We start from the raw sequence: 13,640 nt of genomic DNA, 5'->3' as shown, positions 1-13,640 counted from the left end.
TTTATATTTATATATATACTTATATATATATATAAATTAAATAAATAAAATATATAAATTAAATAAAAAAAAAGCCAATTAGCTATTCAATCTAACTAATCTAACTAATATTGAATAAATGCGGAAGCACTCATATACTTTACATCAGTCTGTATGCAAGGTTTTTCTTCCGCCCCTTCTCCAACTAAAAATGGAATTAGATTCCCTGTCCGACCTATCCTTATCCAATCTAATTCAAGACCCAGTCAGTAGACGGACACTACAATAGTAGTGGATTGAAACGACTATTATTTCAACATTTATCGATTCCTTTTCACTACTGGAATCTTTCCTTCAATCCGAGACGAAAAGATTTACAGCATTTTTTGGAACAAACCTTAGAATTTAGAATAAAACAAGTTTCAAGAGTCCTTTTCCTCCGCTTGCTTCTGCTGGAAAAAAAAATTTCTATCAAAAAAACGTAATACACTATTTCAAATCTCTTGTCGATCAGGCGACACCCGGATTTGAACTGGGGAAAAAGGATTTGCAGTCCCCCGCCTTACCACTCGGCCATGCCGCCAAAACTAAAATCGAAAAAACTAATATATATATATATATGAATATATGAGAATTCCCACTTTCCCCAAAAAAGGAGGATTCTATACTTCTTTTTTTTATGCTTGTATTTTAAATTTGGTTTTCTTTGATCCCATTCTTAAAAAAAAAAGAAAAAAATCTCGGGACAAATCGCAACCGTTAACTATAAATTTCTGAACGATTCTTGAAAATTTGGATCTAAGATGTTTTTTTTTCTTAATGAGATAAGAAAATCGAAATTGATACATAACCAATCAATCTTTTTTGAAAAAAAAACTTTCCCTATTTCAATTATAACAGCAACTGTCAATATATGTAAACCCTAGAACATAAATTTTCATTGTTACACAAATATTATCTAATTGGATATCTTATCCATATATAATATATATACTATAGGGAATTTTCAAGAAATTCTCGTGCTTCCCCCTTTTTATAGATTGAATAGAAAATAAAAAATGAACATGACATGTCATGTGCTTTCCCGAACGTGCAATAAAGTAATAAAGATATCTATCTATCTATAGATAGATAGATAGAGTTGGAGTTAGATCTACGTATGTTTAATAAATACAAGCCTTATTACACACTCTAATCGTATTCTCCTATTCTAAAAAAAATAGGTAAAAATTTCTCTCTTTTCTGCGAATTCAAATTCTTTTTTAAACAATTAAAAAGGTTAAGTGCTAAAAAAATCAATTCTATATTGTTTCTGATTATTCGATTAGATCTTTATCTCAGCGAGCAGAGCAAATCCCGAATTGATTTTTTTCGGGTATCAAATCAAATTGGAATATGTAATATCAGAATAATGGTATAAATGGAATCTATTTTTTTTTTTTTTGATATGCCTTAAAAAACCCGAAAATGAAAGTGGAATTATTCAATTCGTTTCCATTTTTCTATTTATATTCGAATTTCGATTCTATCTGTTTGTTTTGTTGCAAATTCATAGTTGAGTATAAAATCATATTTTATTTATTCTTCTTTTCATAATAGGTATTTCATACACAGGGTTAGGTAAAATTTCATGTAATTCAGTAAAAAGAAAAAGAACAGAAATTCCATTTTTGCTAAATCTATTCATGTGATTTGAGAAAGAATGACAGCAAATCGTGGGATATTTTTCTATAAAATTCACGGGGAAATTGAAAATGCTTGAGGTTGGAAATGAGGGACTGTCTGCACTACCCGGGTTGAATCAGATACAATTTGAAGGATTTTGTAGGTTCATTGATCGGGGGTTAACAGAAGGACTTTTTAAGTTTCCAAAAATTGAGGATACAGATCAAGAAATGGAATTTCAATTATTTGTGGAAAAATATCAATTGTTAGAACCCTTGATAAACGAAAAAGATGCCGTATATGAATCGCTTACATATTCCTCTGAATTATATGTATCCGCAGGATTAATTTGGAAAAGCAGTAGGGACATACAAGAACAAACTATTTTTATTGGAAACATTCCTCTAATGAATTCCCTGGGAACTTTTATAGTAAATGGAATATACAGAATTGTAATCAATCAAATATTGCAAAGCCCTGGTATCTATTACCGATCAGAATTGGATCATAACGGAATTTCGGTCTATACTGGCACCATAATATCAGATTGGGGGGGGAGATTAGAATTAGAGATTGATAGAAAAGCAAGGATATGGGCTCGTGTGAGTAGAAAACAGAAAATATCTATTCTAGTTCTATCATCAGCTATGGGTTCGAATTTAAACGAAATTCTAGGGAATGTTTGTTATCCTGAAATTTTCGTGTCTTTCTTGAATGATAAGGAGAAAAAAAAAATCGGGTCAAAAGAAAATGCCATTTTGGAGTTTTATCGACAATTTGCTTGTGTAGGTGGAGATCCAGTATTTTCTGAATCTTTATGTAAAGAATTACAAAAAAAATTTTTTCAACAAAGATGTGAATTAGGAAGGATTGGTCGACGAAATATGAACCAAAAGCTGAATCTTGATATACCTCAGAACAATACATTTTTGTTACCGCGAGATATATTGACAGCTACGGATCATTTGATTGGAATGAAATTTGGAATGGGTACACTTGACGATATAAATCATTTGAAAAATAAACGTATTCGTTCTGTAGCAGATCTATTACAAGATCAATTTGGATTGGCCCTGGTTCGTTTAGAAAATATGGTTAGAGGAACTATATGTGGAGCAATTAGACATAAATTGATACCGACTCCTCAGAATTTGGTGACTTCAACTCCATTAACAACTACTTATGAATCCTTTTTTGGATTACATCCATTATCTCAAGTTTTAGATCAAACCAATCCATTGACCCAAATAGTTCATGGGAGAAAATTGAGTTATTTGGGCCCTGGAGGATTGACAGGGCGAACTGCTAGTTTTCGGATACGAGATATCCATCCTAGTCACTATGGACGTATTTGTCCAATTGACACATCTGAAGGAATCAATGTTGGACTTATTGGATCCCTCGCAATTCATGCGAGGATTGGTAGTTGGGGGTCTATAGAAAGTCCATTTTATGAAATCTCTGAGAGATCCAAAAGAATACGCATGTTTTATTTATCACCAAATAGAGATGAATACTATATGGTAACAACAGGAAATTCTTTGGCACTAAATCGAGATATTCAGGAAGAACAGATTGTTCCAGCTCGATACCGTCAAGAATTTCTTACTATTGCATGGGAACAGGTTCATCTTCGAGGTATTTTTCCCTTCCAATATTTTTCTATTGGAGCTTCCCTCATTCCTTTTATCGAGCATAATGATGCGAATCGAGCTTTAATGAGTTCTAATATGCAACGTCAAGCAGTTCCGCTTTCTCGGTCCGAAAAATGCATTGTTGGAACTGGATTGGAACGCCAAGTTGCTTTAGATTCTGGGGTTTCCGCTATAGCCGAATACGAGGGAAACGTCATTTATCCCGATACTGACAAGATCATTTTTGTTGGAAATGGGGTTACTCTAAGCATTCCATTAACTATATATCAACGTTCCAACAAAAATACTTGCATGCATCAAAAACCCCAGGTTCAGCAAGGTAAATACATAAAAAGGGGACAAATTTTAGCGGATGGTGCCTCTACAGTTGGTGGCGAACTCGCTTTGGGAAAAAACGTATTTGTAGCTTATATGCCATGGGAAGGTTACAATTCTGAGGATGCTGTACTCATTAGTGAGCGTTTGGTCTATGAAGATATTTTTACTTCTTTTCACATACGGAAATATGAAATTCAGACTCATATGACAAGCCAGGGTTCTGAAAGAATCACTAATCAAATTCCGCACCTAGAAGCCCATTTACTCCGAAATTTAGACAAAAATGGAATTGTGATCCTGGGATCTTGGGTCGAAACGGGCGATATTTTAGTGGGTAAATTAACGCCTCAAATGGCGAAAGAATCCTCGTATTCCCCGGAAGATAGATTATTACGAGCTATACTTGGCATTCAGGTATCCACCTCAAAGGAAACTTGTCTAAAACTACCTATAGGCGGTAGGGGTCGAGTTATTGATGTGAGATGGATCCAAAAAAAAGGGGGTTCCAGTTATAATCCAGAAATGATTGGTATATATATATTACAGAAACGTGAAATTAAAGTAGGCGATAAAGTGGCCGGGAGACATGGAAATAAGGGTATCGTTTCAAAGATTTTGTCTAGACAGGATATGCCTTATTTGCAAGACGGAAGATCCGTTGATATGGTCTTCAATCCATTAGGGGTACCTTCACGAATGAATGTAGGACAGATATTTGAATCCTCACTCGGGTTAGCGGGAAGTATGCTAGATAGACATTATCGAATAGCACCTTTTGATGAAAGATATGAACAAGAGGCTTCGAGAAAACTAGTGTTTTCTGAATTATATGAAGCCAGTAAACAAACATCGAATCCATGGATATTTGAACCCGAGGATCCGGGAAAAAGCAGAATATTTGATGGAAGAACAGGGAATTCTTTTAAAAAGCCTGTTCTAATGGGAAAGCCTTATATCTTGAAATTAATTCATCAAGTTGATGATAAAATACATGGACGTTCCAGTGGACATTATGCACTTGTTACGCAACAACCCCTTAGAGGAAGGGCCAAACGGGGAGGACAACGGGTAGGCGAAATGGAAGTTTGGGCCCTGGAGGGATTTGGTGTTGCTCATATGTTACAAGAGATGCTTACTTATAAATCGGATCATATTAAAGCTCGCCAAGAAGTACTCGGTACTACGATCATTGGAGGAACAATACCTAAACCTACGGATGCTCCAGAATCTTTTCGATTGCTCGTTCGAGAACTACGATCTTTGGTTATGGAACTGAATCATTTCCTTGTATCTGAGAAGAACTTCCGGATTTATAGGAAGGAAGCTTAATTGAACTGAATCAGAATTTTTATTCTATGATTGATCAGTATAAACATCAACAACTCCGAATTGGATCAGTTTCTCCTCAACAAATAAGTGCTTGGGCAAAAAAAATCCTACCTAATGGAGAGATAGTTGGGGAGGTAAAAAAACCCTATACTTTTCATTACAAAACCAATAAGCCTGAAAAAGATGGATTATTTTGTGAAAGAATTTTTGGGCCTATAAAAAGTGGGATTTGTGCTTGTGGAAATTATCGAGTAATCAGAGATAAAAAGGACGATCCCAAATTTTGTGAACAATGCGGAGTAGAATTTATTGATTCTCGGATACGTAGATATCAAATGGGCTATATAAAACTGGCATGCCTAGTAACTCATGTGTGGTATTTGAAACGGCTTCCTAGTTATATCGCGAATCTTTTAGATAAACCTCTTAAAGAATTAGAGGGTCTAGTATACTGCGATGTGTGATTTGATCAAAATTCCTATTGTACAGATTCCGAATGAGAAACTGTCATTCCATTCAATTGAATTGGGATGCCCTAAATCTGACATGTCTCTTGAAATGAGTAATATGAAGCTCAGAATTATGGATGTATTGAATACTCCCAAATAAAAGGGAATTGGTCTATGGTCGATTCAGTAACAAATAAATATGAATTTCTAGCTGCACGTATCTCGTGAAAGAAAAAGAAATACTTTTTTTGTGGAATTCACTATTCCATCTTTTTTAGAAAGAACTGAAATTATGTTCTAATAAGCAAATATATCATGGTTGCAGAAGCCTATCTATCGCATATAGGCTTAAGGACATCATAGCATAACCGTCGAGGTGACGTCTGGACCTAAAAGATCAAATGGAATGATACATAGACAAGGAAATCCCTTATGAATTCCAGGATACTCCCTTTAATGAATGATTCCATTTTAGGGGATTCCCCATTCGAAGGGGGATAGACTACTCAAGAATTTTACATTTCATTTCTTTTCTGTCGTAATTGAGAATTGGATAAATAATTCAGAAAATATAAAAAAAGAAAAAGAATGCATCAATGAAATGTTGATTAGTCTTTATTGAGAACTTGAGTAAAGAGTAAACCTTTTATTTTAGATTAGGGGTTTTATAGAATTTGAAAGTGGAAACCCTTTGCTTTATCTTTATTTGGTATAACTACTTGAGCCGGATGAGAGGAAACCTTCACGTCCGATTTTGAAAGGGGGAGATCCTATTGGATTGGATCCTATCCAAATTTTTCGTTTGCTAGGCCCGTAGTTAAAAAACCCACTTTCTTACGATTACGAGGTCCATTCGAATATGAAATACAATCCTGGAAACACAGCATACCTATTTTTTTTTCTACCCAAGGTTTCGATATATTTCGAAATCGAGAAATTTCAAGTGGAGCGGGTGCTATCCGAGAACAATTAGCCGATCTGGATTTGAGAATTCTTATTGATTCTTCGTTGATAGAATGGAAAGAATTAGGAGAAGAGGGATCCATGGACAATGAAAATGAATGGGAAGATCGAAAAGTTGGAAGAAGAAAGAATTTTTTGGTTCGACGCATAGAATTAGCTAAACATTTTATCCGAACAAATATAGAACCAGAATGGATGGTTTTATGTCTCTTACCAGTTCTTCCTCCCGAATTGAGACCCATTATTCAAATAGATGGGGGTAAGCTAATGAGCTCGGATATTAATGAACTCTATAGAAGAGTTATCTATCGGAATAATACTCTTATCGATCTATTAACAACAAGTAGATCTACACCAGGAGAATTAGTAATGTGTCAGGAAAAATTGGTACAAGAAGCCGTGGATACACTTCTTGATAATGGAATCCGCGGACAACCAATGAAGGACGGTCATAATAAGGTTTACAAATCATTTTCCGATATAATTGAGGGCAAAGAGGGAAGATTTCGCGAGACTCTGCTTGGCAAACGGGTTGATTATTCGGGACGTTCTGTCATTGTCGTAGGTCCATCACTTTCATTACATCGATGTGGATTACCTCGCGAAATAGCAATAGAACTTTTCCAGACATTTCTAATTCGTGGTCTAATTCGAAAACATTTTGCTTCGAACATAGGAATTGCTAAGAGTAAAATTCGGGAAAAAGAACCGATTGTATGGGAAATACTTCAAGAAGTTATGCGGGGGCATCCCGTATTGCTGAATAGAGCCCCTACTCTGCATAGATTAGGCATACAGGCATTCCAACCCATTTTAGTAGAAGGGCGTGCTATTTGTTTACATCCATTAGTTTGTAAGGGATTCAATGCAGACTTTGATGGGGATCAAATGGCTATTCATGTGCCTTTATCTTTGGAGGCTCAAGCAGAAGCTCGTTTACTTATGTTTTCTCATATGAACCTCTTATCTCCAGCTATTGGGGATCCCATTTCCGTACCAACTCAAGATATACTTATTGGGCTTTACGTATTAACGAGCGGGAATCGTCGAGGTATTTGTTCAAATAGGTATAATCCGTGTAATTGCAGAAATTCGAAAAATGAAAGAATTCGAGATAATAACTATAAGTATACGAAAAAAAAAGAACCTTTTTTTTGTAATTCCTATGATGCAATTGGAGCTTATCAACAGAAAAGAATAGATTTCGATAGTCCTTTGTGGTTCCGATGGCGATTAGATCAACGCATTATTTCGTCAAGAGAAGTTCCTATCGAAGTTCACTACGAATCTTTGGGTACCTATCATGAAATTTATGGGCATTATCTAGTAGTAAGAAGTACAAAAAAAGAAATTCGTTGTATATACATTCGAACCACTGTTGGTCATATTTCTTTTTATCGAGAAATTGAAGAAGCTATACAAGGTTTTTGCCGGACCTATTCATACAGTATATCTAATCATATAGATGGTTGATATGTAAGATAAGTAAATTTATGCTACCAGTGTGGAATTCAGGTCTCCGTGGTTCAACTAGGATCATAGTTTTAAAATTTCTACGCGAATCAAGATAAAGAAAAGGAAGTTTTCCAATCATTGACTCAAATCCATTGTCGAACCGAATCCCACTGAGTGGAATATGGAGGTACTTATGGCAGAACGAGCCAATCTAGTCTTTCACAATAAAGTGATAGGTGGAACTGCCATTAAACGACTTATTAGCAGATTAATAAACCACTTCGGAATGGCATATACATCACACATCCTGGATCAAGTAAAGACTCTGGGATTCCGTCAAGCTACGGCTACATCCATTTCATTAGGAATTGATGATCTTTTAACAATACCTTCTAAAGGATGGCTAGTTCAAGATGCTGAACAACAAATTTTTATTTTGGAAAAACATCATCATTATGGGAATGTACATGCGGTAGAAAAATTACGACAATCCATTGAGATATGGTATGCTACTAGTGAATATTTGAGACAAGAAATGAATCCTAATTTTAGGATGACCGACCCCTTGAATCCAGTCCATATAATGTCTTTTTCAGGAGCTAGAGGAAATGCATCTCAAGTACACCAATTAGTAGGTATGAGAGGATTAATGTCGGATCCACAAGGGCAAATGATTGATTTACCTATTCAAAGCAATTTACGCGAAGGACTGTCTTTAACAGAATATATCATTTCTTGCTACGGAGCCCGTAAAGGGGTTGTAGATACTGCTGTACGAACATCGGATGCTGGATATCTTACACGCAGACTTGTTGAAGTGGTTCAACACATTGTTGTACGTCGAACAGATTGCGGTACCATTCAAGGGATTTCGGTGAATATCCAGAATGGAATGATGCCGGAAATAATTTTGATACAAACATTAATTGGTCGTGTATTAGCAGACGATATATACAGAGGTTCACGATGCATTGCTGTTAGAAATCAAGATATTGGAATTGGACTTATCAATCGATTCAAAACTTTTCAAACACAACCAATATCTATTCGAACCCCCTTTACCTGTAGGAATACATCTTGGATCTGCCGATTATGTTATGGCCAAAGTCCTACTCATGGCCACTTAGTGGAATTAGGAGAAGCTGTAGGTATTATTGCGGGTCAATCTATTGGAGAACCGGGTACTCAACTAACATTAAGAACTTTTCATACCGGTGGAGTATTCACAGGGGGTACTGCGGAACATGTGCGAGCGCCTTCTAATGGAAAAATTAAATTCAATGAGGATTTGGTTCATCCTACACGTACACGTCATGGGCATCCTGCTTTTCTATGTTCTATAAACTTGTATGTAACTATTGAAAGTGACGATATTATACATAATGTGATTATTCCACCAAAAAGTTTTTTATTAGTTCAAAATGATCAATATGTAAAATCGGAACAAGTGATTGCTGAGATTCGTGCGGGAACATACACTTTGAATTTGAAGGAAAAGGTTCGAAAACATGTTTATTCTGACTCAGAAGGAGAAATGCATTGGAGTACCGATGTATACCATGCATCAGAATTTAGATATAGTAATGTCCATATCTTACCAAAAACAAGTCATTTATGGATATTATCAGGAAAGTCGTACAGGGTCGGTTCAGTCTCTTTTTCACTCCGCAAGGATCAAGATCAAATGAACATTCATTCTCTTTCTACTGGAGAAAGAAATATTTGTAACCTTTTAGTAAGTAATGAACAAGTAAGACATAAATTCTTTAGTTTCAATCTTTCTGGTAAAAAAGAAGGAAGGATTCCTGATTATTCAATATTGAATCAAATCATATGTATGGATTATTGTCATTTTACACATCTTGCTATTTTCCATGACACTTCGGATTTATTAGCAAAGAGGCGAAGAAATAGATTCATCATTCCATTTCCATTCCAATCGATTCAAGAACGAGACAAAGAACTAATGTCCCCTTCCGGTATCTCGATTGAAATACCAATCAATGGTATTTTTCGTAGAAATAGTATTCTTGCTTATTTCGATGATCCTCAATACCGAACGCAGAGTTCAGGAATTACAAAATATAGGACTATAGGAATAAATTCCATTTTTAAAAAAGAGGATTTTTTAATTGAGTATCAAGGAGTTAAAGAATTTAAGCCAAAATACCAAATCAAAGTAGATCGATTTTTTTTCATTCCCGAGGAAGTGCATATTTTACCCGAATCTTCTTCCATAATGATACGGAACAATAGTATCGTTGGAGTAGATACACCAATAACTTTAAATATAAGAAGTCGAGTAGGTGGATTGGTCCAAATGGAGAAGAAAAAAAAAAAGATTGAAGTAAAAATATTTTCCGGGGATATCTATTTTACTGGAGAGATGGATAAGATATCCCGACACAGTGCCATCTTGATACCATCCGGAACGGTAAAACAAAATTCAAAGGAAGCAAAAAAAATGAAAAATTGGATCTATGTCCAATGGATCACAATTACCAAAAAAAAGTATTTTGTTTTGGTTCGACCCGTAATTCTATATGAAATAGCGGACGGTATCCATTTAGTAAAACTTTTTCCCCAAGATAGGTTCCAGGAAAGAAATGATCTGGAACTTAAAGTTATTAATTATATTCTTTCTGGAAATGGAAAATCAATTCCGGGAATTTCTAATACAAGGATTCAATTAGTTCGGACTTGTTTAGTCTTGAATTGGGATCAAGACAAAACAAGTTCTTCTATCGAAAATGCCCACGCTTCTTTTGTTCAAGTAAGTACAAATGGTTTGATTAGGGATTTCCTAAGAATTGACTTAGTGAAATCTCATATTTCATATATCAGAAAAAGAAATGATCCGTCCAGTTCAGGATTGATCTCAGATAATGAGTCGGATCGGACCTTTATCAATCCATTTTTTTCTATTTATTCGAAGGCAAAAATTCAACAATCACTTAGACAAAATCACGGAACTATTCGTATGTTGTTGAATAGAAATGAGAAATGTCGATCTTTGATAATTTTGTCATCATCTAATTGTTTTCAAATAGGACCATTCAACGATAGAAAATATTACAATGGGATAAAAGAAGGAATTCAAAAAATTCAAATAGATTCCATAATTCCAATTAAGAATTTGTTTGGTCCTTTAGGAATAGCCCTTCAAGTTGCAAATTATTATTCATTTTTTCGTTTAATAACTCATAATCAGATCTTAATGAATAATAATTTGCAACTTGACAAATTAAAGGAAACTCTTCAAGTATTCAAATATTATTTAATGGACGAAAATGAGAGAATTTATAAACCTGATAGATGCAGTAATATCGTTTTAAATCCATTCTATTTGAATTGGCATTTTATCCATCACAATTATTATGAAAAAACGTTTCCAATAATAAGTCTTGGGCAATTTATTTGTGAAAATGTATGTATAGTGCAAACGAAAAATGCACCACACTTAAAATCGGGTCAAGTTCTAACTATTCAAATGGATTCTGTAGGAATAAGATCGGCTAACCCTTATTTGGCAACTCCAGGAGCAACTGTTCATGGACATTATGGAGAAATACTTTATGAAGGAGATATATTAGTTACATTTATATATGAAAAATCGAGATCTGGTGATATAACACAAGGTCTTCCAAAAGTAGAACAGGTATTAGAAGTGCGTTCAATTGATTCAATATCGATGAAGCTAGAAAAGAGAGTTGACACTTGGAACGGATATATAACAAGAATTCTCGGCATTCCTTGGGGATTCTTGATCGGTGCCGAGTTAACTATAGCGCAAAGTCGTATTTCTTTGGTTAATAAAATTCAAAAAGTTTATCGATCCCAGGGAGTTCACATCCATAATAGACATATAGAAATTATTGTGCGTCAAATAACATCAAAAGTCTTGGTTTCAGAAAATGGAATGTCTAATGTTTTTTCACCCGGCGAACTAATTGGATTGTTGCGAGCCGAACGAGCGGGCCGTGCCTTGGAAGAAGCAACTTGCTACCGAGCTCTATTATTGGGAATAACAAAAACATCTCTGAATACTCAAAGTTTTATATCTGAAGCAAGTTTTCAAGAAACTGCTAGAGTTTTAGCAAAAGCCGCTCTCCGGGGTCGTATAGATTGGTTGAAAGGTCTGAAAGAGAACGTTGTTTTAGGGGGAATGATACCCGTTGGTACCGGATTAAAAAGAATAATGCACCGTTCAAAGCCAAGGCAACATAACAAGATTACCTTGGAATCAAAAAAGAAAAATTTATTCGAGGACGAAATGAGAGATATTTTGTTCCACCACAGAGAATTCTTTTTTTTCATTTCAAAGAATTTATGCGATACATCAGAACAATCTAAGATTTAATGATTCCTAAGAGCGGATTCATCCCCCTACCCTAAATGCGATCATTTTTGGGGGTAGTAAAAGAAAGATAATAAAAAAAAAGAATAATAAATAGAAAAAAATGGTCTAATCATGTATCAATGGCCAATCTTCGGTAGAAGAGAAGGTTCCATCGGAACAATTTTTTATTTCTATTTCACGATACCTGGTCTTTTTTTTTCTATTTTTTTTTTTTTTTGAAAAAAAAAAGTGTGGGGATAAATATAAATGACAAAAAGATATTGGAACATAATTTTGGAAGAGATGATGGAAGCAGGAGTTCATTTTGGCCACGGTACTAGAAAATGGAATCCTAAAATGGAACCTTATATATCTGCAAAGCGTAAGGGTATTCATATTACAAATCTTACTAGAACTGCTCGGTTTTTATCAGAAGCTTGTGATTTAGTTTTTGACGCAGCAAGTAAGGGAAAACAATTCTTAATTGTTGGTACCAAAAAAAAAGCAGCTGATTCAGTAGCGCGGGCGGCAATAAGAGCTCGGTGTCATTATGTTAATAAAAAATGGCTCGGCGGTATGTTAACGAATTGGTATACTACAGAAACGAGACTTCATAAGTTCAGGGACTTGAGAATGCAACAAAAGACGGGGAGACTCAACTGTTTTCCAAAAAGAGATGCTGCTATATTGAAAAGACAATTATCTCATTTGGAAACATATCTTGGTGGCATTAAATATATGACGGGGTTACCCGATATTGTAATAATCGTCGATCAGCAAGAAGAATATACGGCTCTTCGAGAATGTATAACTTTGGAAATTCCAACGATTTGTTTAATCGATACAAATTGTGACCCGGACCTCGCCGATATTTCGATTCCAGCTAATGATGATGCTATAGCCTCAATCCGATTAATTCTTAACAAATTAATATTTGCAATTTGTGAGGGTCGTTCTAGCTATATACGAAATTTTTGATTAATAATAAGATAAATGAATTATTTGATTTGGTTGGGGAGATTCATAGATTTATGAAATCGGTTATTATACTATTACTAAATCGCACAAAAGAAAGAGAAAAATATAAAAAGAACAAACGGAAATATTATGTGATTAGTCGGTATTCAAAATCAAAAATGAAAGTAGACAAATCAAAAAGGAAAGGAGATGGTTGAATTAAAATAATTCCCTTTCAATTTCAATTTCTTTTAAGAGGGCAGGACAATATGAATGTTTTATTATGTTCCATCAACACATTAAAAAGATTATACGATATATCTGCTGTGGAAGTGGGTCAACATTTCTATTGGCAAATAGGGGGTTTCCAAGTGCATGCCCAAGTACTTATTACTTCTTGGGTTGTAATTGCTATCTTATTAGTTTCAGTCATTCTAGTTGTTCGAAATCTGCAAACCATTCCCACTTTTGGTCAGAATTTTTTTGAATATGTTCTTGAATTCATTCGAGACGTGAGCAAAAGTCAGATTG

At 34.8% G+C, this 13,640-nt stretch overlaps 1 non-coding gene and 1 pseudogene across 1 annotated transcript; one reads left to right on the top strand and one right to left on the bottom strand.

Moving 5' to 3' along the window:
- Nucleotides 1-491: 491 nt before the first annotated feature.
- Nucleotides 492-562, bottom strand: TRNAC-GCA. Its single transcript has one exon. It is a non-coding gene; the product is annotated as a tRNA-Cys (tRNA).
- Nucleotides 563-5,034: 4,472 nt separating this feature from the next.
- On the top strand, nucleotides 5,035-13,209 carry LOC113866312 (annotated as a pseudogene).
- Nucleotides 13,210-13,640: the final 431 nt, after the last annotated feature.

The sequence above is a fragment of the Abrus precatorius genome, unplaced genomic scaffold, assembly GCF_003935025.1.
Source record: "Abrus precatorius isolate BTA unplaced genomic scaffold, Abrus_2018 Scaffold0, whole genome shotgun sequence".
NCBI lineage: Eukaryota > Viridiplantae > Streptophyta > Magnoliopsida > Fabales > Fabaceae > Abrus > Abrus precatorius.
This window is presented reverse-complemented; position numbering and strand designations above follow the sequence as displayed.